A 26786-nucleotide genomic window follows, 5' to 3' on the forward strand; every position below is an offset into this window, starting at 1 on the left:
GACTTTTGGGGATTTTGCAATCAATCACATTTAGCCACATAACTGTCTAGAGGAAGAAGAGAGCAGAGGGCAATTTCCTAGCTGGGTAGTGAGTGTAGACTGAGTCCATGTTTGGGGGTCCCATTTCGCTCATCTTTTCCTCTGTTCTAGTAAATGCTGGGGATCTGCCAGTCAGGAAGGAAGGCACCGTGTCAACTTATACTAACGTGCACATTGTGACCTCTCCTTGTTAGAAGTAAAATTTACCTCATAGAAGCAAACTGCTCACGGGGACAAAATGAGACATATAAAGCCTAGGGTAGGTGACTCATGCAGCCGCAGTTTTGTTGGGACCTTTTGTCATGCACCACCACGATAATCTTTCCTTGGTCAATACCCCACTCTCATAAATAAACACTGTAGGTTAAACCATACAGAGCCCTCAACTTCATCCGCAAGTCTCCTCAGTAGCTTCGTCCTCTCTGCCCCAGGCCCAGTAATGAACTTCTACTATTTCATTGTCTTCTGTTACTTCGAGAGTCACTATGATAGGTCATATATGAGGCTGCCACAGTGTTAGAGAACCCTATATTTCTTCTAGACAAAAATGAGATTGGTTTACCTGGAAGCAATCAGGAATTTGAGCAAAGCAGGCCTCGGAAAGGCCCTTGAGTTCAGCGGCGCAGACCATTTGCAGGAAGGTACCCCCTTCACAGTCTGAACAGCAACAGCAAACCTCTGGCACAGAGCACCACTACCAGCTGTCCTTCGTCGTTCTGGAAACTGACTTCCATCAAAACTGGGAAGAAAAAGCAGGGCCATCTTCTGCATTAGTAGACAAGGTCCTAAGTTCCAGGCTGGCAGCAAAATTCCCTCTGTAACTCCTTTATCCCATCCCCCCTATGCTCCGCTGTAGGAAGTTGAGGCCTACCAGGCCCAGAGGAGCCAACCTGGAGACTGCCTGGTGCCTCATTGGCTAGGCATGATCAGAACCTCTCACAGTACCAGTCAGATTCCAGGTTGGCTCCTCTGGGCCTGGTAGGCCTCAACTTCCTACACTCCTCCCCCTACTCAGCCATATTAAAACTACTTTACAATAAAGATCAAAGGCCCAGCATAAACGGCTGTTATTGGCTTCTAGTACCAGTACTCATACAGAGACCTGAATTTTCAATAGGAACCAAATCTTAAAATAAAAATTTTGGTATCTTTTCTGGTAGACTATCCACAACCAAAAGATGTAGTGGGGGTACGTGTGTGAATGTGAGTGTGTGTGTGTGTGTGTGTGTGTGTGTGTGTGTGTGTGTGTTGCTCCAGATTCTGACCCTTTTGACCAACTTTTTAACCTACCACAGACTATTTCTTTGGGAGGAAAATTTGACAATTTAGGGGCTTTGTGATTTCTTTTCTTTTTCTTTTTGCAGATAAGCACTAGAATTAGTCACAGAATACAAAATTTAGAGACAACTAAACATCTGATGCCAGCCTACTTCTTTTATAGAATGCTTACTGTCTTCTGGCCACTGGCTTTGGGACCTCTTAAAGGAGCCTTGTCAACAGGGAAGGCAGATTCAGCTACAGTTCAGAGAAGAGGCTGGTATTTGTGTGAATGTAAAAATCTAACTCTGAATCATTTGCTGTGATTATGGGAAACTTGTCAAAAGCCAGGCTCCTGAGCCTCGGTACATGCCCACAATATTAGAACCTCAGGATTTTGGACTGAATCCTACACCTTAACAATCTTGTCTCCACCAGTATCTAGATAAGATGTCTATAAGGCTCTCTGTATTTATTTTCTATGGTTACCATTAAAAATTGTCATAAACTGGATGGCTTAAAACAAAATAAATGTGTTGTTTCACAAGGAAAAGAGCAATAAGAAATGAAGGCAATAGTAAGGCTGATTGCTTCTTGGGGTAGTGTCCGATAAGAAGTGTGGGTTGCCTACAATCCCTCCTGTTTTTTATACTTGTATCACTCCAGTCTCTACCTCTACAGATACAAAGTACTCTTCATTGCCTTTCCTCTGTGTTCATCCCAATTGCCTTCTTCCTAAGTGGATGATCCCGTCATTATGTACAAATGCATCTACAAAGACCCATTTTCCAAATAAATCCACACTCAAGGTTACTATAATTTGAACATAGCATTAGGGGTGCACAGTTCTCACTCTATGAGATATACTGGTTCAGAGAAGTGGCTTTCACGGTTTTCTAGCAGTAGAGCCATTCATAAAATCCCACTGAAACTAGAAACAACCAAACAGAGCTTCCTTCGTCTAACTGCAGATTGGACCCAAAACTTATATTCATTCCCTCCCACTCTTGCTTTTCCTTGACCTTTGAGGAGTCAGGACAACTTGAATACCATCAGTGTATAGGCTCACTGTTCAGTGCTAGCCAGTTCAATTCAACCAAGAAAGATACTAATAACTGCTACCTGCTACCTAACCCAGAGGTCTGTTTTGAGGAAGAATTAAGATTGAAATATGTGCAAGACTTTGGGAAAACTCTGAATGTTAGACTGAGGTCAGTGATGATCATTTTCTGATTTACGACTTTAGTTTGCTTGCGCTTGTCATATGGTGTGAAAAGACAGATGGCCCATGGCCCTGGTCACAAGGCACCGTGAGTGCAGTATGTGGGAGGGTTCACAGATCACCTCCCCCTGTCTGGCCTAGATGGCGACAATCTTCCTTCTGTTACCAAAGAAGCTGCATGACCTCAAAGGCATTCTTCCTTTGTAACAAGAGTTTAAAGGTTTGTACAATGGATAAGTAGAGCTTCCAGTCATTGTACCAGCAGTCCACCCAAGTAATTTTCTTTCTTGGTCACTTGCATCACTGCAGACATCCAGAAAGAGGCTAAGCCAACATTTTCCCCCATGGCCCACCCCTCTGGGCTCTGCCATAATTACTCATTTGTCTGTGGCAGATGGCTCCAAATTAAAATTGGTCTCACAGATGAGCTACAGAGATTAAATCTCAACAACACTGATAAGTGTTTGTGTTGAGGTTATAGAAAGTCAGCAACAGGATGCTGGTGCCCTGTCCCCGCTTCTATCTGGCTCTTGACCTCAGGATGAGGTTTTACAGTATGGAGGACAGACACTGAGAACATGCACAAAGGTTACTTGAACACAGGGAGAGGACCTAAAGATCCTAGCCCAGCAATTTAACTCACAGTGAGATAGAGAAGAAAGTAAAAGAAAGATTGTAAAAAAAATCTCCTATTTATAGATCATCTATACTTTGGAGTCAGCCACTTACTAGATGTGTTTCCTTGGACAAGTCACTTTAGTGCCTCTATACCTCGGTCTTTTTATCTCTGACTTGGAACAATGAGGGAATCTTCTTTATAGAGTTATAGTAAGAGTGGAATGAAGTATGGAAGCATTTAACTGGGATGGCCCCTGGCATGATCTAAGCACCCACTAAAACAGCTAGTATTGCTCCTACTCTGACTAGTTAAGTCATGCTAATGTCATCTGCGGGTCAATGCCACCCATTTTCTCAAGTGAAACTGGGACATGGCTCACTCTGCGAAGTGTCTCCTGTGCAAGCATGAGGAGAACCTGAGCTCTGATTCCCAGCACCCATCCATGGAAAAGTTGGATTTAGGAGCATGAACTGTCACCCAGCACTGGGTGGAGACAAAGAGACAAGTGAATCCCCAAAGCTCACTGTCCAGCCAGCCTCACCCAATCAATTAACTCCAGGTTCAATAAGAGACCCTGTCTCAAAAATAAGGTGAAGAGTCACCAAGGAAGACACCTAAAGTCAACCTCTGGTCGCCAAACATATGCACCCACATGCACACCTGCACACCCATGAACAAGTTGAATACACTACACACAGGAAGGGGGCACACATGCATGCAAATTAAGTACACATTGTACACAGTGGTTTAAACGTTCAATCTGAGGTGTTAGAAAGGTGGCTCAGCAGTTAAGAGCACTTACAGCTCTTGCATAGGACCTGAGATTGGCTCCCAGCATCCATCCACATCAAGTAACTCACAACTGCCTGTAATGCTAGCTTCAAAGATCAAAGATTCTGCTCTCTCTCTCTCTCTCTCTCTCTCTCTCTCTCTCTCTTTCTCTCTCTCTCTCTCTCTCTCTCTCTCTCTCTCTCTCTCACACACACACACACACACACTATCTCACTGGTAGAAGAGTTATCTAAATGATAATTACATAAAACTTTTGAAATAATAGTTTGCTATGAGAAATTACCTGAAAAAGCAACTGACTTGATTTTGCTTCACAGTTTGGTATGGTCCATTAGAACAGGGAAATCATGGAGCATGCGCTTAACACAGCTGATCATATTGCATCTGTACTCAAGCAGCAGAAAGAGATAAATTCAAGTGCTTTTTAATTCAGTCCAGTGTTTCTGGCAATGAAATGATGCTGACCGCATTTAGGGTGGGTTTTCTCACCTCAATTAGTCCTGTCTAGAAACTCCTTCACTCATGAGTCTTGATTGTGTCACATGTAGTCATTATGAATCATCAGATAATATTAATATCCCAATCAACTGTGTTGCCTAAACTTCTCAGGGTTAGAGTAATGAATTTTTATCTTTTTATTAATCTGAATAATAGCTCATTTTATTATTTGCTTTCATTTCCGTGTTATTCCTTCAACAGTCTTAGCCTTCTTCTATTGTCTTCTCCAATCAACACCCTCTCCTCTCTCTGACCCCACAGTTCAGTGTCTATGTTTTAGACCATATTTTAGCACATTCAGCAACTTAAATGAGACAAAATTAATATATAAAGTTTTATATATTTAATGGGCATGGCTTGAGATCTGGACATAAGTGTAATAAACATAATAAATAAGCAGAATGAACAACTCTATCACTTCAGAACATTTCCTGTTGCCTCCCCTATTCTGACTGTGTCCTGTTTTTATCTCCTGGCTTCCAAACATACCCTCCCAGCTAGATTTCTCTGACTACTATTTGTTCCTTGTATTCTGGTTCCTGCTGATAAACTCAAACAAGATTAAGTTAGTGCGATGTACAAAATGTTCTCTGTCTGAGGCGCATGCCAGCTCCATGAAGTTCTCAGCAGAATGAAGAAAGCATGATTCGAAGGAACTTCAATGAATGACAGTTCTGTGCTTCACTCTGACCTTCAAGGGTTGTTCTCATCAGTTAATCAGTGACAAGGGACCCTGAGCTCCCTGAGATAATACTACTTTGTGGAGTGAGGTTTCATCCTCATGGAGTTCTGGGGATTGAACTCGACATCAGGCTTGCATTCTTGGGCAACAAGCACCAAATAATAAGAAAGAAAATATCACTGAATATGGTTGCACATGAGACAGAGGAGTGAATAGCAAATGTCAAAGTGAATTTGGAAACAGTCTGGGATACATGAGATCCTTTATCCCCCACAGCATGGAAGAGAGAATGTGGAATCATGGTTCCACTTAGTTGGGCAACTACTGGCATGAGACTGCTATTGGGTGAGGACAAATCAGTTTTCCTCGGTGGAGTGACACCTGGCATTTTGACCAAAACCCAGGTCAGGCCCTATACCCAAGAGCAGTTGGCCATGAAAACTGAACTCAGTGGTTTTGAGGCTTTTGTTATTTGTTTTTAAAAAGAAAACAGAGAGAAAAAGAGGAAAGAGAGATGGAGAAAGGGAAGGTATGAAGTCAGGTGGGTAGGGAGATAGAGAAAGAGAATGATCAAAATACAGTGTATGAAATTCTCTACTAATAAATAAAATATTGCTTTAGTATAAGTAAATCAAAGAGAGTCAAATAATGGTATAATGTAAGGAAGAGGAAATTGGTACCAATGACAGATCCCCTCTCTTTCTCTCTCCCCTTTCCCTTTCTCTCCAAGGAAAATGGAGTGATGACTTGAAACTTTCTGCAGCTGGAGAGCACAAATTCTAAATTCCTTTCTGCTCTTCCAAGGCAGCTTTACAGATACTACCACCTAGCTCCCTCGTCCATCTTAGAACTGTGGGTGGAACTCTGGCTTAAAAATTATGAACAGAGACACCCCAATGTCCTCATCATTAAGTAGGCTTTATACTTCGGTCACCAGACAGATAATATGTCTCCACCACATAGTATCTTAGACCAACAGCCAAAGTCTCAAACACTGTGTGCTTTGCCTGCTCACGCAAAACGAACATGTGTCACTTTTTTTTTTAAATTTACTCAAGTTCTCCATGTACACCATGATTTCTTAACTGTTTGATGCAAGATGTAAACCTTTTCAGCTATCAGGCTTCAGGGTTACTAGCACCCTTGTGTACATTCATTTGCTTATTTTTGAGTTTTGGTGTAAAAGCAATATACGGTAGCTATAAGAAGTTTAGCAATGTATATGAGTATGAGAAGGAAAATATCTCCTGTTTCCGATTAGCAAAACTAACTCCCTAAAAGTCAAGATTAAGAACAACATATGCAGGTCCTTCTAGATATTGTCAGTACTTATTTAAATAGGAACACAGAGAGACTTTTCTTAAACAAATGCTTTACAATAAGATTTACTTCTAAGAACACAGTTTTGCTTTCTCTGTACGAATGTTTATCCATCCCGCATTATTTCAATGAATATTGCCTTGTACAAGTGTGTCCTTATTTGCCTGGCATTTTATTAAGTGAACAGTTAGGTGGCTTCAAGTTTGGATAAAATCTTTTTGTTTTCTAAACAATGCTGTTATGGATCTCCTTGTACAGACTTCTCTGAACAGCTGTGAAATTATTATCTATAAGGCCAATTCCTAGTAACGGGATTAGAGAGGCATAGAACATATGCACTGTTTAATTTGAATACCAACAGTCCCAAGGCATGACTGCTTCTTACATTTTTGTCATCATGGATCAAAAAAGCATTAGAAACTACATTTCCAATCTGACAGTCAAAAAGAACCACTACCTTATTATAATTTCATATTTGACTTTTTGAAGATTTAATTTAAGGTCAAAAGAGGTGATTGGATCCCTCAGAACTGACATGTGTTTGTAAGAAGCTCAGATTCTTACTTGGGAGCTAGGATCAGAACTTCAGTCCTGTGATTGATTGTTCGGCGCTGAACCATCTCGCCAGCCCTACATTTGATTTTTATTATAAGCAAGATTTAACATATTTTAATATCATAAGCCATTTGTTTTATTCTTCTTTGAACATCTGATTATATGTTTTATCCCTTTTTCTACTAGAGTTGTCATATTTTCTAACTTGTCTAAGTTCTTTTTATATTAGACTCGTTAAGCTTACTAATTTTGTAAATCTGTTCACCTTGATATATTAAAGATAAGGAACTTAAACCAAGTTCCACAGCATGTCTGGAGCAAAAAGCAAAGCTAATTATATTTTAGGACATCTAACTTTGCTGCATGTAAATGTAAGACTATCTTAAATGACATTTAAAATATCTTAATATCTTTCTAGGATAAAAGTATTCATGCATAATAGCTCATTTATTTTTAAGTTGCCAGTTTAGTGCTTTAGCGTCTTGTTTCAAAAGAAAGAAGGGGACCAACTAGGCCTGCATGCTCAGCCAAAGGGAAATAAAATAATACAGAAATGTATAGGTTAATCTTTAGTATAAGAATGAGTTCTAACAAAATAGCATAGCAAAAATCTATTTCACTCATTGTTTTTCTTGTCTTCATTAGTAGTACAGTAGCTACTTCGAAACCAGAAAACCTGTCAAAAGGTAGAAAAGTTGAAGAAAAAAAGGTTTTCCTTGGTGTATTAAATAGTGGAGAAATTTATGAGTGAGAAAATCGTATAGACAGATCTATACGATTTCTCATTTCATTTCTTCAGTCGTCTGCACTGATCACATGAAGATGATAATTTCCAAATTCCTTCTTTGTTTGATGTCATACAGACATGCATCATCAAGGTTAAGAATGCTTAGCAATGTAACAGTTTCTATGTTCAAAAAAATATGTCTTTTCCTTTTCCTAGACTTGCAATCATTCAGGAGAGTCCTCCAAGTTAAACACAGAAATCCAAAGATTCAGAACTAAGGTAGACATTATAAAAAGGGAGGGCAAAATCTTTTTTAAAAATTAGGGATGAATATGTTTGGAGGCTTGGACTGTATTTCAGTGAAAAAGTCCATTCCTAGCATGTACAAATACTTGGGCTCCATCTCTAATACTTCCTGATAAGATGTTTGGGACATTAAGGTGGTATATCAACATGAGTATCAAAATGGACAGTCACGACATCCTGAATAAGAAATAATAGGCCATAAACATTCTTATTGATGCAGAGATGTTTCCTCCAGTAGTCAGTCTTTGGCCTCAGCACACAACAGCTTTGACAAGTTTGAAGACAGGAAGCCTTCTCTAGACTGATACTACTACGGGCAGCCTCAATTACTTATTACTGTCATTATTTTTTTGTACTTTGCCTTGATGGGAGCTTTTGGAAATTTAGGAAATTCACAAGAGGAATAAATTGTTCTCCCTTGTTTAAGGGTAGAAACAGCAATTATAGAATCTTAATGTCTGAAAGGAACTCAAAGAATAGGAAAACACATGACATTCACAAGAAAAATCTTTAGACTCGCAATCATTCAGGAGAGTCTAAGAATTTGACCACCACACCACTCCCCACTGACCACTACGATCATCCACCCACTTGATCAGTTGCAGTAGCCTCCTAAACAGGTTTTTGTTTGTCCATTTGTCAGTTGATTTCACTCTACCCTCACACACTGTGTTTTTCCCACAACCTGTAACCACTTATCTTTTATATATATAAAACAATTTTCATTCACTATATTCTGCTCAGGGTTTCCCCTCACCCAACTCCCCCCAGATCATCCCCACCTCCCCTCATCCAATCCCACACCTTCTTTCTTGCTCTCTTTAGAGGAGAAAAAAGCAGATAAACAAACAAAAAAATGAAAACTTAAAAACAAAAAGCACAAGAAACATACATACAAAACAAATAAAAACACAAAATCAGAAACCATAATACACAAAGAAAACAACAGTAAGACAAAAAATGCCCAAACAAAGCAATATGAGACAAAACGTCTACAGGTTCACTACCGTTGAGTTCATTTTATGTTGGTTATGTACTGGTGCGCATGGGCACTACCCTTAAGTGTGGTAAATATACTCAGTGAGACTCTATTGGAGAAACAAAGTTTTTCCTTTGCAATTAGATGGTCAATTGGAGATAGTGTCTGATTAGGGATGGGAGTTCATGTCCACTGCCTCCTCTCAATGCTGAAGCCACACCTGGCTTCCACTTGTGCAGATCCTGTGCAACCTGTTGCAATCTCTGCGAATTCATATCTGCATCAGTCCTGTTGAGTCTGGAGGACAGTTTCCTAAGCATCATCCATCCCCCCTGCCTCTTCCATCTGCCTCCTTTTTCACACAGATTCTTGAGCCCCAAGTCAGGTTCAATGAAGACATTCCATTTAGAACTGAGCGCTCCAAAATATCTCATTCTCCATACATTGTCCAGTTGCGGGTCTTTGTGTTAGTTTCCATTTTACTGCATGGACAAGTTTTTTTGATGTTGACTGAACAAGACATTAATCTATCAGAATGTTATTAGGAGTCATTTTATTACTATAACCCTTTAACAGAATAATAGTATTGGTTTTGCCACTAGACCCATGGCTTATCTAGTCTCAGGTTCTTAGTCACCCAAGCAGTGTCAGGCATCGTTTTCATCTTGTGGAGTGGGCCTTAAATCCAAGCAGAGACTGTTTGGTTACTCTCACAACCTTGGTGTTACAATTTCACCAGCATATCATATAGACAGGTCACCACTGTAGACTGCAGGTTTTTGTAGCTGGATTGGTGTTTACCTTACTCCCCTGGTAACATGCACAGTACTTTTCAGTACCAATTCAAATATAAGAAAACCAGTCATTCTGCTCAAAGTTGACCAAAGTTCTTCAGTGCTTAAGGAACCCTGCATGATTTGACCTGTTATCGTCTGCTCTTTCTCTTGCTCAACTGACTCTAGCTATTCTCACTTCTTTGGGTTCTTGTTTTGTTTAGGTGCTATAGATGGAACCTAGAGCCTTATATATGATAGGTAAATGCTCCACCTGTAAACTATATCCAGAGGACATTTATGATTCATTTTTGTTGTTTTTATTGTTATTGTTGCTGCTGATTTGTAATTCTAGGGATGGAAAACAGGGCTACTTCCATGCTACAAAGATACTCTACCATTGAGTTTCTCACTCACTCACCACACTCAATTGTTTCAAGAATTGTGTAGCTCAAGTGTGTTTGGTTAAGTGATTCTCATCTAGGTAGCTGCAAGGCTAGGTCTTCATTGTCTTTTGGATTTGCATTCTAATAACAATTTATGAGACAGACACGCCCTTTTCTTCCTACCATCATGCTATACTTCAGGACTCTTCTTGGCATTATCATCACCAGTCAGACATATATGTGCTGCCTCTGTCACCTTCTATTAAAGGGACTTTATTTGTTATTTTCACTTGTGAGCCCCCAGTGCCTACAGTAGTTTTCAGAACATGGTAGGCTTTCCATAAATAATTACTGAGTGAGTGAAGAAGAAATAATAGTGTTAGACCTGAAAATATTGTCTTGTTTATCTCTTAATTTTATTGTGAAAGTGATGGATAAAAAGTTATCTGTCAAGGTTCGATGTGCAACTTCTATAGCAGAGCGAAGAAACACGGCACTTCGGACTTTGAATTGATTATTATATCCAGGACACTGAAATTATTCTCCTATTAAATCCATTCTGAATGAAGTCTATGGCATCCTCCTCACCACTGTGAGTTATGTTCCTTGTATCTACCCTAAATCCTACATCTTTTTTCCATGTTATGTTACGTGTATGGATGTTTTGCCTGATGACTGTGCACTACAGGCATGCACTGTCCGTTGGGGCCAGGAGAGGGAGACGGAGCCCCTGGAACTGGAGTTAAAGACAGTTGTGAGTCATAAGTAGCTCTTCGATAAGAGGACCAGATTTTCCAAGAGCAGTGAGTGTTCTTAGCCACTAAGCCATCCCTCCAGCTCCAAATCCAACATCATACAAACTAAACCATATTCTCTATTTCAGTTCTTGGAGGGGCACTCTAAATATATACAAACCTCACAAAACAGTATTTTTTATACTTTCTCTAAATAAAACTGAAAGCAAGATTTTGGTCTCCATGGTGCCCTAAAAGATATCAACATCATAAAATACATCTCTAATTCCATGACAGGGGTCTAGGAGCATATGATTAGAAGGGCATGTAAGTGACAATATCACTGATCGTACAGCAGTGAAGTCTGGGCAGAAGACTATTAAAAGCATGTACTCTAATAAGAAAACACATTTGTAAAGTTTAAAAGCCAAGTCCATTAAGTTTGTAGTCAGCTTCTCTTGGCATTTAATTAGAGGCCTTCACTTATGATGCGGAAGTATTCGTAGTTCAGATTGTTTACTAACCAGGTAGCCTTCCTTCCACTGAAAATGGTAAAGAAGTACCGAGTGGAGATTCCTGGCTTTGCCTTGGTGTCTTTATCTTTCTGGCTCCCCTGTATAAAGAATGATTTCTCTCCTTGTTAAATTTTCTTACCAAAATCAGAGTGTCATTATTTCTATTTGTAAACCAGGGAGTGATACAAAGTAAGCACACAGTTCCTAGTGTCAGTACTAAGTCCTTCTGGGTAATTGCTTGTCTGATCAGGGGAAAGTGATTTCTGGATCCTAGAACTTAGTTGGAAGAAAATGAGTGAAGCTAAACTTCAGTGGAAATTGTTATTTGGCTATTGTTACTACTGTTTTACTTAAACAATCCAGGAGCAATGCTGAATGAAAGGATTCCCCTGCTGAAGTCATTTCTAGCCAATTCATTTATCTTCAAGACTAGAGAATACATCAGGCAGAAGTGTATGACCTGATAAAATCCCGAACTAGCACTCAGTGCTAAGTTATCTCCTTTCAACCTGGCTGAAATAGTTTTTCACAGACATTTGAGCATTGTAGCCCATGGACTGAGAAGCTAAGCTTGAAGCCAGAGGGAATGAATGTCAAGATAGGAAAGCTTTATCATTATTTAGGGAACTATACTAACTGGCTTGACTTTATTATAGAAATTCACGATTACAAAGCACTCTAGAATTAACATTGGGGAGCTTCTTTTTAAAGGTGGATACAACACTGACGAAGTAAGGAACTAGCACCTAGTTCTTGATATAGCTGTCATTTCCTCTCCCTCTCCTTTTGCCTATTTGGCCACTTTATTAGCCTGACTTCTCACTTTCCCAGCACAAGTCAGAAACCATAACATTATCTCTAAGCTCTGACCAGATATTTGTAGTGATCAGAAACTTCCTATTCCTTTATGAAATTTTATGGATTTTTATTGAGCTCTACAATTTTTCTCTGCTCCCATTCCTGTCTCCACCCTCCCCTTCAACCCTCTCCCAAGTTCCCCCATGCTCCCAAATTTACTCAGGAGATCTTGTCTTTCTCTACTTCCCACGTAGATTAGATCCATATATTGGATCCTCTTAGGGTCCTCATTGTTGTCTAGGTTCTCTGCGATTGTGATTTGTAGGAGATTTGTAGGATGGTTTTCTTTGCTTTATGCTTAAAAACCACTTATGAGTGAATACATGTGATAATTGTCTTTCTGAGTCTGGGTTACCTCATTCAAAATGATGTTTTCTAGCTCCATCCATTTGCCTGCAAAATTCAAGATGTTATTTTTTTCTGCTGTGTAGTACTCCAATGTGTACCACATTTTCCTTATCCATTATTCAGTTGAGGGTCATTTAGGTTGCTTCCAGGTTCTGGTTATGACAAGCAATGCTGATATGAACATAGCTGAGCACATGTCCTTGTGGCATGATTGAGCATCCTTTGGATATATACCCAAAAATGGTATTACTGAGTCTTGAGGAAGGTTGTTTTCTAATTTTCTGAGAAATTCCACTGACATCCAAAGGGGCTGTACCAGCTTGCACTCCCACCAGCAATGCAGGAGTGTTCCCTTTTCCCCACAACCTCTCCAGCATAAGTTGTCATCAGTGTTTTTGATCTTGGCCATTCTTACAGGTGTAAGATGAAATCTCAGAATTGTTTTGATTTGCATTCCTCTGATGACTAAGGATGTTGAACATTTCCTTAAGTGTCTTTCAGCCATTTTATATTCCTCTGTTGAGAATTCTCTGTTTAGGTTTGTACTTCATTTTTTTATTGGATTACCAGTTCTTTTGATGACCAATTTCTTGAGTTCTTTGTACATTTTGGAGATCAGACCTCTGTCTGATGTGGAGTTGCTGAAGATCTTTTCCCTTTCTGTAGGTTGTCGTTTTGTATTGTTGACCACGTCCTTTGCTTTACATGAAGAAACTTCCTTTTCTTTCCTCCTCCTTTCTTTCTCCTCCTCCTTCCTCCCTCTGCCCCTCTGATTTTTTTCTAAGACAGAGTTTCTCTAGCTAGTCCAGGCTGGTCTTGAATCTGCAGTCCTCCTACCTGTTTCTGTGTCCTAAGTACTGTGATTATGGGCATGCATCAATATATCTGCTAAGAAAACATTCCTCTAAAAGAGTTTTATAATGGTGGAGGGTGGAGTCTGAGGGTGTTGAATTTTATGGAAAAAAAAATGAAGTGTGCTTGCCCATACAGGTTCAAAAAGATAATCTCACACTGGAGGAGAAACTGAGGAACATATCATAAGAGGTAGAATGGTAAACAGGTAGAAATGTCATTTAAAAAGGTTAATCATCCACTATAAGTTAAGACCATGTCATCTCTAAAGACTCCTCAAACCGATTTTGCAATGTGTTTATCAGCTGTGCCACATGACCATGATGAGCAAACTCAGGGGTGGTATTTCTGTGTTTGCTCCTCCAATTCTTAGGGAGCAAGAAGCAAATTACTCAATCTCTCTATAGCTTCACCTCTTCCCATTGAAAAGTTGAAAGGTAATGCTAAATAATCTCAACAGAATGATATGAGAACAGGAAGGAGCAGACTTCCACATTACTCTAAATGTATTTGATAAACCCCCAATAAAGAGGTCTGACTGGCATAATTGGCTTAGTAAAGGAGCAAGAGTGCAAAGCCACATTAAATAAAAAACCTTGCAAGCTCACTAAAATCGTATACACAGAACCTCTAGCATTCTAGGGAATGCCTATTTGCTGGTAGTATACTTAATTACAGATTTAATGAAAGCAGTGACAGTCTATTCTTTATAAACAGAAATAATTTTAAAGATTTGTGTTAAATGAGAATGAAGCCTAAATCCATTAGGGAAAATTAAAACTACAAGCATTTCTATAGAAGGAAGTGCAACCTCAAGTGTTAAAAGCTTAATGTAAGCCTACTGCATAAAAATCAGCATTTAGAGCACTTAGAAATAGGAATAGTAGTAGGGAAAAGGGGAAAAATGAGAGAGGAGATAAAACAGGTTAATGAAACATGAATAGAAGCCCTCAAGTGCATTTTCAGAAACAGGATTAACAGGAAGGGACAGGAACCTCACCAGGAATGAGACCCTAGATGCGATAGAAAGCAACCCAGAGTTGGAATAAAAAAAAAATCTGCAATTCAAATCCCCAGATCTTAAATGGTTTAATTCAGCTGCTACTCCACAGGCCCCGTTCAGAATGACAAGTAAATCAAACACAGGTAAGACCTGCAGACTTTCAGAACTGTTCGCCCTGAAAAGCCAGCGTCAGGAAATTACTTTGTTCACACAGTATACCTGCTGACATGAGAAGGTAGTATGCCAATGGAAGGTTAATCATTTCTTTTCAAATGATCAGCAGAATCTCAGACTTTCTTAGTAGTGGATCTTGAAATGATTAACTTTACTGCCTTCTGGGGTATGGAGCTGGGGCCCTTCTAGCCAATGCTAGCAAAGCTGCCCCATTTTGCGCCTGCCAGCAAAGCAGGTAGTTATTTCAGCAACTCCTGCTGCAAACCATAGGGCTCCAAACACCTTGCCTTCTGGGGTGATTCATCAGAGGATTGTCTCCTTTAAAAGCATTTTTCAACGTGTAGACCCTGTCCATTCACAATGAGAACCTGCAGGAGAGACAGGCCAAGCTGTCAGTGTGGGCATGCTCAGGCAGTGCCCACCCCACGTCTCCTTAGCTGCTTCCATAGCAAGAGGAAGTTCTTCTCTCTCATGCATTCATATTTGCTGTTGTGGCCTTTGTGTAAGATATGTTGAAAATGGTATGAACTGAGAAATCTCCAACTTTTGCCTACCCACCAACCTAAACACTGCATTTGAAGAAATTAAAACTGGGTGAGTTCAAGGCCAAGCTGGCTAACTCGGCAAGACTGTGTCAGGGTTGGGAACTCGACTCAGTGCCCTGGCTCTCCCACCCCACCCCCACCACACACACACAACAAAAGATCAAAACTGGGCTGGGGTTATTGTTCTGTGGTGGGTATCTGCCTAGCATTCCCAAGACCCTGACTTCCATATCCAGGATCAGGAATAAAAGGGAGGAAAGTTAAAAGGGAGGGAAAGAAGAAAGAGATAAAGGAATGGGGAAGGGGTTGAATTCTTACAGAAACTTGTTGTTGTAATTCCCAGAAAGATTTAGCACAAATAGTTTGCTCCAAATCTAATCTAATGAACTGACATTTGACAATAATGTAGCCGGATAAGACCTTCTAAGATATGGCGACACTGAAATATGTTACAGAAAGTAGAGGCGCGCACTGATCCACAGCAGACAGAGAGCAAATATGCACAATAAAGCATTCACACAAGCACACTGCTGATTATGCAACTAACACCCGTTGGTGCAAAACACGATTTCCTAATGCACGCAGGAGATTATAAAGATGAATAAACAAGAAGGAAGGCCGAGAAAATATAAGAATTTAAAATGCAGCGTGAGAAAAGTGTAATTGCAGAGAGATGTTTTCACCTGTAGTGGTGTATTTAGGTAGATTCTTTATTATCATAACAGAGGCAGAACAAATCATATGATGATTCTCTGTGAGTAAAGAATGCTGAATGAATGAGACAGATCATTTACAGATTTAACAAGTCATTCTCATGCCATCCCACAGGAAAAGCCATGAGCCACTTGTAAAATGGAATTTTCCTTGCAGTTCCCAGTGCCTCATGCACGGCTCCTGAAGACTCCACCACTGAGTTAGAGTCCCACTCTCAAGAGAACAACAACAAAAAATCTTAAAGACAGTTTAGGCGTCTAAAGGAATTCCTAATCCAGCATAAATTGTTTTTGTTTGCAACTCAAAGGGAGGAAATGTGAACGGCTCTAAGTATCCATAAAAATGTGAATGGTCAAGCATATCATAGTGCCGAGGTTCTCACAAACCAGGTTTGCTCAACTTAAAATGTTTACCTGGTGTGACATCCAGCTGTCAGGAGAAAGCAATTCAAAGGCTATTACCCAGCTGATAAGCCAGGGGGAAGGAGCCATCCAGACTTTGTCCTGCAGTACCCTTCCTGGGTGACAATAAAACAGATCTTCATGGATGATGTATTGTGTACAGAAGCTCTGGTCGGAATCAGGTTTAGCATGATGTCCACGGTGCTGATGGTCGGACGCACGTCACTGTCTGTCTGGGGCTATCTGCTGAGGACCTTGGCCCCTGTTACAGCAATGAGTCTCAAGGCAATGAAGAACAGTGGACCACCAGTATGTTTTCTGCAAGCACTGTTTGCTTAACAAAACAAGTGCTTGGAATGTTGGTCTTAAAAGAAGGATTAGGAGGGCCCACCCGTGGCAACCTCTGGAATTTCCATTGCACCCTACCAAACAAGGCTCTTTTATACAGACAGATTTTCTTCTCAGGAGTCTCTTCACTCTTGATAAAAGTGTCAGGAAGCATGATAGGCTTGGCCAGTGGCAAAGAGATTTCAATCAAGCTTCCAGGACATTCCAGTGCTGCAATAGAGCCACTGGCTAATAAGTCTATTTCACCATTAACCAATGGACTCTCCTAAGTGATGGTTGGATACAGGAGACAAGCCTCTTCTCCTTCAGTTCCTCTGTGAAATTAAGTCTACTCTCTCCTGTTTCTGATGTTAAGTTCCTCCTGGTTGGTCACCTCTGAAGATTTCTTTTGCTGCTTTTTTTTTTCTTTTCAAATGTTTTCGAAGTTGTCTTAGCCCTCTTAGAAACAACTTCAGGGAGACTTAGGAAGCAAATTCATGAATTGAGGGTTGTTGGACTTTGCCATCCTTTGCCTTTTGAGGCTGGGTTTGTACTGATACTTTATTCACAATATAGCTGACACAGAGAACTAAACCTTATTTTTTTAGATAATTCTTCTTCCCTTCTGCATCACCAAATAAGTTTGCCCTAGATGTGTCTATTTTTGGATCTGAAACTTTATTGTCACATAGCAAACTTTCAAGCTTACTAAAGCTGGATTATACTGCCCAGTGGTCTGTTTATCTTGAGGCCTAGAATCCAGGCTGAGCGGCAACACACTGGACATCCTCACCGAACACAGTCACTCATACGATCACTACGGAAGATAGGCTCACATCCTCCTAAACACACAGGCTCCATCAGAATACTAGTACAGTGGGAAAAGAGCAGCCGCTTCTCCAGACAGGAGAGCATTGCTCAACTGGGGACCCAAAGCCTGTCAGCAGCAGACTCCACAGCATCTTCAGGAGGAAGCTTATCTCCAGCTGAACCTCTAAGGTCCAAGAGGCATCCTCAGAGGCCTGCACAACATCCCTTGAGAGGACTTGGGCACCACAGAACAGTCTGCTGGTCACCCGGGATTCTACCTTGTGAGGAGTTTCAGAGCTCAAGGGACAGTTGGAGTTTGGCTGCCCAAACCGGCAGTCTATTATTACGTCACTGCTATCCACTTAAGATGTGCTAACCTCTAACCTCTGAAAGACTTATAAGACACCCCAATACTGAGCTGATGAAACAGAACCTTGGCAGAGTATTAAATAAAACCCACGACGTCTCTGTACCAACTGTCAGTTGTTCAGAATTCTCACATGTATGTTTGGGGCCTCTGTGGGGTCTCAAGTTTGTGAATGTGATCACAGAGGAAGTTGAACTTCTTCCTTATACACCTGGCTCCCTTTGCTGCCCTTTTCTGACTAAAGAAAAGCTATCATCACGGCTAATGAGCCATCCAAGAGCTGGACACAGTATTTCCAGGCCCACTGTTCATCCATCTTTGAGGTCTCTAATAAGTATTAACAGAAAGTGGAATGAAAACTAAGTATGTTTAATTCTGAAGCCGATTCCCGTTGAAGACCTCCCTTGGCTTAGCGCTGGTCTGTGCCGCTAAGACACTGCTGCAGAGTGAAGGAGCGCCCTAAGCTGGATGGTGTCTACATACACGTGTCGTTCAGATAGAGGCATATGTTTCACAAGTGACTAAAATGTCATCATTGCATTTAAAATACTTTGCCTTTGCAAGTTTCAAATTGGGACACATTTGACTTCAGAGAAATAAGGACAAGCAAGACATCTGATTTCAGTTTCTTGATTCTGTCATAATCAGTACCTAGCTTGCTTCCGTTTCTGGGTAGAGACAGTATCCCACACCCCTTGTGGGGAATGTAGGGGAAGAAAACCACAACAGGCAGTAGCAGCAGTTAGAAGCGAATACAGCTTTCGTTCTCCATCCCTAACCATACAAGCTCCTGATCCTTTAACACTTAGTCAGTCCTGACAAAAACAGAAGGCATCAAGGCATGGCATTTGGAATCTGAGGTAGCAGTGTTGACAATGCATCTAAAAGTGATGAGAGGGGAGAACAGGGGCGCAAAGAGAACAAGAGAGAGTGAGAGGCGAGGGTAGAGGGGGAGGGGAAGGGAGGGAGAGAGAGGGAAAGAAAGATTATGAGGTAGGGACACTGTTGCATTATTCCTGCTCAAACTGTGATAAAGGAACACACACATACACAACACACCCACAAGTCTATTGGTTCTTTTTGCATAGCTTTGACAAAAAAAAATCACCTCAGAAAACAAGGGAGGAAGGATTCACTTTGACTCAAGTTTTCAGAGGCTTTCAGCCCACAGTTGTTGGCTCCATGTGCTCGGGCAAAATGTGCTGTTGAAGCCTGCAACCCAGTAGCTTCTCCACTTCAAGAAAGATGGGATTCAAGAGAGAAAGGACTGAGAAAAAGATGAAACTTTCCAAGTCATGTCCCCCGTGACGTAATTTTTCCAGCTATGTCATATTTCCTACCATTTCCACCACCACTTACCAAAACAGAACCGCCAGTTAGAGGCAATGTACTCAGGAGGTGATCCTTTGGGGGACATTTCATATTTGAGCATAATGAGGAAAGGAAATGCATGATCAGAGCAGAGAAAACTTTTGCTTGTCAATAACTGTGATTAGAAAAAACTTGCTTACAGCTGAATAATGTCAACAGGAGAGACAACAGTTCAGTCGCAGAATGACTTAAGTCACTTTTTTCTACCCATCAAAAGTTACGTGTTCTTTCTCTCAAACAAATAAACAAAAAAAAATCAAGACAAATAAATAAAACTAAACAATAAAGTTGAAGGGACAGGGATGTGGGAACAATCTGGGAGTAGTTAGAGGAAGGGAAAGAAGATGATCAAAATATAGAGAAAATTTTAAAGAAAAATAAGTTATTTAAACACACACCACAGTTACATGTTCCTCAAGTGGGTTCTATTTTATCAGTGAAACATTCATCTAATCTTAGCCACTGTATGCTGAAAATCAGTTGCTTTCTTGATATGGCCACCAAACAGAGATGCTTAACGCTCACATTTCTGCTGAGGAAGCAAATATTTCTGAAATGTGTCCCACTGAGACAGCTAAGGAAAGTTAAGCTTCTTGGCGTCCTTCAGGCTCATGGGGCTTCCTCACACTACTCAAGTCTTGCTCCAGAGACACGAATTTACAGTTCCACGAACATTTTACAAGAAAAGCCCTTTGGAAATATCCCAGATAGGAATTAAATCCCCAAATCCTGTTTACAAAATTGTTCCTAATGTGTCTCTGGCAGTACCAACAAGTACAAAAGTGTCCTGCAGGGCGGACATGGGAGGACTGGGAAATGACAGTGACTGGGGAGCATGATGTGAAATTCCCAAAGAATCAATAAAAATGAATTTTAAAAAATGTTTCTTGCCACTAACAGTGCCATTGTAGCTTTGGCTCATATTTTCCCCTAATGGAGTTTCCATCATGAAGATCAATGATACATCCACTGCTTCCTTTGCATGATAACTGAAGATAATACCATCATGGCCCAGAAAAGCAACCACCATTATGACCTCCCCATTTCTCTACTGGCCCAGCCTTCCCCTATCCTCCAGCAAAAGCACTTCAATTTCAGGGAGTAACTCTTACTCCTATTCTCAAAAAATGACACTTGTTATCCAAGATCAAGAGCCAGTCTTGTAGCCAGGTGGTTACACACGCCCTTAATTGCAACACTCGGGAGGCAGAGGCAGGTGGATCTCCGAGTTTGAGGCCAGCCTGGTCTACAGAGTGAGTTTCAGGAAAGCCAGGGCTACACAGAGAAACCCTGTCTCAGAATTAAACACACAAACAAACAAATAATAAAGAACCAGTCCTGTTCCTAGTCTTGAAGACTCTAAGAACTAGAAAAAATCAGAGCTCAGCAGGACAACATCCAGTCTCCCAAGCTTCGGGTCCCTTCAGAGTCTCATACAGTGAGAGGATAATCTTGAACTCTTGATCTGATCCTCTTGTCTCCACTTCCCACATCCTAGGACTACAGGCATGAACCACCACATAGACTCCAGTTTCTTCTGAATCTTATGTTTTGGTACCAATGCCTGAGTCCTTACCTTGATGGTGTGTGATCAAATCTCTCTTACGTATTCTTTTATTTGTTTCTTTATTTATTGTTTCTACTCTATTCAATGTACTAAATGACAGGAAATTTTAGCCTCACCCAGTGGAATATTTAAAGCTATGGTTTAAATATGCCTCCCCCCAAGTTCTATATGTTGGAAACTTAATCCCTGGAGTCATCTATTAATGATATTTAAAAGGCACGATCCTTGGGAAGTGACTGAGTCATAAGGGATCTACCCTCACCAATGGATTGACCTGTGCATGGATTGATAGATTAATGGGTTTATTATAGAAGCAAATGTTTTGTTTGCTTTTTTATAGAAGCAAACTCTTTCTGACTTGCTTGTTCTGTCTGCACAGACATCATATCTTTCTCAATCTTATGCAGGAAAAAGGCCCTGTGTGATGTTTGCTGGTGTTGGCTTTGTGCACTCAGATTTTTCAGCTTCTAGAATTATGAGACAAATACAACTATTTCTAAATTACTGTGGTTTTAAGTTATAGCAACTGAAAATGGACTAAGATAATGCTACAGAAAAGGGAGCATTGCTACCAAGGAATACCTAAGAATGTAGATGTAGCTTTGGGATAGGATCATGGGCAGAAACTGGAAGAATTTGAAGATACAGACTAGAAAAAAAAAGAATTATATTACTACAGACAGAGCATTAAGGTTAGTTCTTGTAAAGGCTCAGAAAACAAGAATGAGAAAGTTCTGTAACTTCCTAGAGATTAAGTACTGATGAACCACTAAGGGTTAGAACCATCAGAGAGATCTCCCAATGAAAGTAATGACAAACACAAATGTGGGATACAAACTTACAGAAATATGAAAAGTAAATGCTATTCTGATAAGGTCCTAGATGGAACTGGGCAAAAATATTGGAAACTGGGGTGAAGGCCATATTTATTATTATTTTTTTTAAAAAAATTGGGACAATATGGAATGCAGATTTTAAAGGCAATGAGCAATGAATAAGGTTGAAAGAAGAAAGTTCTAAGCAATAAAGCATTCAAGTTAGTGAAGGACTACATTTTGTGAGTTCATGAAAATTTTAATTAATTTTTTCTTTGACAACTTTATACAGTTTTATAATGCATTAATGTTCACTGAGAAGAAAGACTTCACTGATTAAGGTTATGATTATCTTCTATCTATGGGTATATATGTAATTATTTGAATGCAGTTTGATGCTGTATCAATGTAACTTAATGACAGTATTCAGTTTCTCCCGGAGACCTATAACCCCCCATGCCATGGATTTTTGACTTGGTTTACAGAACCAAACATAAATTCCTTCCTTTAGAATGAACCCCAAATACAATCAGAATAGCCTCATAACAGCAGTGCCAGGACTACAGAAATGGGTATAGCTTACCTGGCAGGGTGACTTCTTAGTTCATACTGTTAACAGCTAGAAAAGACGATTGGGGCCGTTTATCTTCCCCAGCACCTTCTGGGACTACAAAGGAAGCTTCCAGCTCAGTTTCAATTTGACTTCTCTCTCTTGAGACTAAAATGTGTGTTGTTTTCAGCATTAGGGTCCTATCATGTAGTTCTAATGGGCAATCAAGAGGAATGGAAAGAATGTGTAATGTTTGTGAGGTGGAGCTCCAGGACTTCCCTGAGCAACAACTCATAAGGAGGTATTCTACCTCCAGCACTGAGACTCTTGTTTAATAACCCACAGCTTCGAAGAACAGCTTTTTCCAGCCTCCGTGGCTACTTTTAACTGCTTGCAGTGAAATGGGATAGCAAAGAAATAACTTAAAATAGAACTTATAATTAAAAGGGAAACAGAGCAGAAAGATTTAGAAAATTCACAGCCCAGCCATGTGGTAGAGACTAAAAGAACATTTCAAAAGAAGAAACCAAGAGTGTAACTGAGCAACTGTTTGATGGAGAAATTAACACAAATAGGACAGAGGGATCATCAAATAAAGGAAGAAAAGCATATTAGGCATTTCAGAAATCTTTAAGTCTGCCCCTCCCAGTCCAGGTTCAAAGTTTCAGAGGACAGAATGGTTTTACTGACAGGCCACAGACATGTACATATGCTCATTGCCCAAGACTGCCGCAAGGATTGAATGGCAAATGTGACTGCAATGCCTCTTATTCTCCTTAGCTAAAAGTCAAGTAGGACAAAGGGTGGCTTGACCTTCTGCTGTAAAAGAGCAAGCTGTACTTGCCAACGTCTACCGTGTGCTAATTCTGCCAGTGCACACAATACAGTGGGCAGAGACATGGAGCCTTCCATCTGAAGTTCAAAGCATATTACAGACAACGTGGAAAAGCAGTCAGAGGATTGTTGCATGTTCAGAGTCATTACAAACAGTCCCGATTAGATAAATATTGAACAGGAGTGTGCAGTTAGAGCTGTCACAGAGATTCTCCATGAAGACAGTGCTTACTGGACCTGAAGTAAGGCTGCCTGCCACTGAGACCCTCGAACTGTAGGGCTACCAGGGTGCAACTCCAAACTGGTAGAGCTATAGTGAGGGGTGACTTTCCAAGGCCTTGAGATTCTAAAACCAATATGTCTAAGAAGGAGTATGTGGAGTCAGTTCTAGTGTTTAAGACTGATTTATCCTCTGGAGGTTGAGACATGTGTGGGACTGGTTAACTGCTTTCTTCTCAATTATTTCTCCCCTCTGAAACGGGGCTAACTGACAGACAGTAATCGTTTATTTTAGATTGTGTTCTTTATTCATTGCTTTTGAGAGTGACTGTGAGAACACTAGAGTTTTAAAACTTTCCTTTCACACACTATGAACCAAATAGTTCATTTTGTTTATCATCCAAGCTCCTCTAAGCCTGAACTGGAATACCTGGTGGTAATTCCCATCTTCCAGCTATATAGTTTTAAACTCCCCAAGCAAAATAGAGACTCCTAGTTCTTCTATTCCCACGAAATCTTTTCTTTCCATTCATTTCTGATTTTATTTTGCTGGCAAGCATGTTCTTAGCAAGATCTGTAGCTAAAAACACTTGTAAAATAATAGATGGTTATTCATATTGAATCCTATTATATAGTTGATGGCAAACTGGTTACCATGTACCACTGTGGTCTCCTGTCTGTATCAGAGTTCTCCACCATATCCAGAAGCCATATTTATGTTAGCTAAACTAACACTACTTGTTTGATGAGTAGTGATATGGCCAAATAATCAGTTTTTCACTAGAGGGCTGAGAAGGGATAGGTACCATCCTCTTTCTAACAAAGCATCTACAACAGGATTTAATTTTTAAAAAATCACATCGAGACCTATGGAAAATGAACCAAGAACCATGGCCGCCCTGAAAGGCTGTTTGCATCAAACTCAGCTCCAGCCCCTCTTGCAATGGTAACTAAAGCCCAAGTCACATTGGCAAACAGGGTTTCATTCTTTTGTAAAATACAAGAAATACATTGTTGAGACTTGCACACCTGAAATTGTCCCCATTACAAGTTGCCTGGGTTCAAATTCTGACTTCACTACTTTCTAATAGTGTGACCTTGTTCAAGACATTTAACTTGTCTTCAGCTAAGTTTTCTCAAATGTAACATGAAGACATTATTATACCTAAGGCCAAGAGTAGTCATGAAGACTAAATTGTATTCTTTGGCATGTTCCTTGTATGCAAGTACTCAATAAATAGTAACCATTAGTGTGAGGCTTATGCTTGCTAAGGTGATGCTTGCCACTATTACGTATGTTGTTGATTTGTTTTAACTTTCTTTGTTGAATTAATTAATTGTGTTTTATTTATGTACACACATAAATGCACAAGTGTATATAAGTTTATATGGGGTACATGTTATGTAGAGAAAACATGCTGATCTCTGGTATCTTCTCTATCATTCTTCACCTTATTTTTTGAGACGAGGTCTCTCCATGAGCCATTTAGACTAAGTTGGCAGGCCAGTGAAGTCCAAGGAACTTCCGGTCTCAGCCCTACCAGCACTGTGGTTCCAGGTCCATGTCACTATAAACAGTTTTTTACATGGGTGCTTGCTATGCAAACTCAGTTCCTCGTGTTTCCACAGAAACTGTTTTTCCCACCTCTCTAGGCCCATATTATTGATTTTTATTTAGCTTTTTAAAAATCAGGTGAGTTCTGTGGCTTTTTCCTTGCTGTGGTTTGAATATAGGGCATGTTCTCTGTAGTCCCATGTATTAGAAGATTGACCCTAAAATGGTATTTTGGGAAGGTGCTGTGGACCTTTAGATGAGGAGGCTTAATTGGAGGTTCTTACATGATGGGGTATACACTTTAAAAGGATTGTGGCATCACAGCCAGAACTTGCTAGCTCTCTTGCTCCAGTCTGAAAGCAAGTCTTTGCCATCTGCCGCCTTCTCCAGGGGCCAAACCAATTTACCATCTGATCATGGGTTTGAACTCCAAACTATTACCTAAATCTTTTCCCTTTATGAATGGATTAGCTCCTATATTTTTGTAGTAACATGAAGCTGACTGATGTACTCTTGTTTTGTTCATTGTAGGTGTCCAATCTAAATTATTAACCTAAATCATTACATACATTAACCTTAATATCAGCTGACATGATCCAGCAAATTTGAGTTCTTATGGCTTTGTTTTTTTCAAGTCTGGAAAACAGATTCTTCCCCATCTGATGCCAATGCCTGTCTCCAGAGTAGCTCATACATCACAACTCCTAGCTATCTAACTTTCTGTGTGGGCAGCAAAGAATAGTAATGGATGTGATTAGGTATTGGTGTTCTCCGCTTCTGTGTAATACAGAAAAATGACATATCATTTCTAATAGTTTCTGGAAAAGGCTGAACATTGATTTTCTCTGATATGCTAGGATGGGGAAGGAGAGACATAGCAGATGGAAAGGGGGGATTGCAATTTCAATCAATCTAGACATAAGGCAGGAGATTAATTTCCAACATGCTGCTACCAGGCTACTTCTCTGAGGAAATGGCCATCAGAGAGGATGAGTCTGTGACCAGATGGTGCTGTGGGTATGAATGAAGTGGCTACTGAAAAGGGTCTTCCTATTAATTGCAAATTTCAGAAGGCTGTGGTAAATTCTACCAAGAATGCCTGTCTAAGTCAGAAAACATGGGGTCTAGAAACCTGCCAAGTAGTCTATTCAGGGTTGAGGTTAAAGGAAGTTGATTGATCACTTGGATCCCCATAAAAGCTTGGGCTAGTCTTAAAAATGAGGAGACTGGGCCATCATGTATCCTTCTGTGCTATCCTTTGTCAATAAAATTTAAGAAAAATATAAGGAAGGTGATTTTATCTCACTCTGTTCACTGCACTGCTTGGATGAGCTCTTAGCGGAGCAATTCTATCCTATGCTGACTAATCTAGAAGGATCCCAAGGTATAATCCTTAGTTTTTAACAAAGATTCATTGGGGGATGGTAGGAACAAACTCAGCGGGGTCTAAATGCAAAACCTCAGAGAGAGACAGGCAATGTAACTTCTTTAGTGGCCACGTCCTTAGCACACATCATTGCAAATTCTCAAATTCAATCAAGTCAGCTGATGTACCAGGTTTCTTGCAGATAATATAAGCCAAATTTAATTTATTAGCCTGATGATTTCCCTCTCTTCTTCCAAAATCCCTGCCAGCTTCTTTTTTTATTTCATTAAAAAAGATATGGTTTTTTAACTGGAAGCCTAAGATCATTCAGCCTGATTTTATAGTTCAAAGAGAAAGCAAGTTAGGTAAGAAAATAATAAAACTGAAGTTTGCATTTGACCTCTATCTAAACAAAAACGGCAGTTACAGGATATTTAAAAGGTCAATAACAAAGTCTGATCCTCACACAAATTTAAAATTAAGATATGTCAAAAAGTTTATCTTATGAATTAACAAGAAAATTTGTAAGCAGGACTTTGCAAATTGTGGCATATAAACAAAATTCTGAGGTCATCACCTGCTTTTTCAAATAGTATTCTGTTGGTGCACAGCCATATCCAATCATTTAAAGCATTGCCTGTGGGCAATTTTGGTGCTACAATGGCAGCATTGTAAGGCCCCATAATGCTGAAATCCTCACTCACTG

General features: G+C 40.1%; 1 protein-coding gene across 1 annotated transcript in view; it reads left to right on the plus strand.

The window, feature by feature from the left end:
* Nucleotides 1–26786, plus strand: part of Trpc5 (transient receptor potential cation channel subfamily C member 5) — a 277718-nt gene that overhangs the window by 128892 nt on the left and 122040 nt on the right. The window lies entirely within an intron of this gene.

This window comes from Myodes glareolus, chromosome X, assembly GCF_982192425.1.
Source record: "Myodes glareolus chromosome X, mMyoGla1.1, whole genome shotgun sequence".
Taxonomy (NCBI): domain Eukaryota; kingdom Metazoa; phylum Chordata; class Mammalia; order Rodentia; family Cricetidae; genus Myodes; species Myodes glareolus.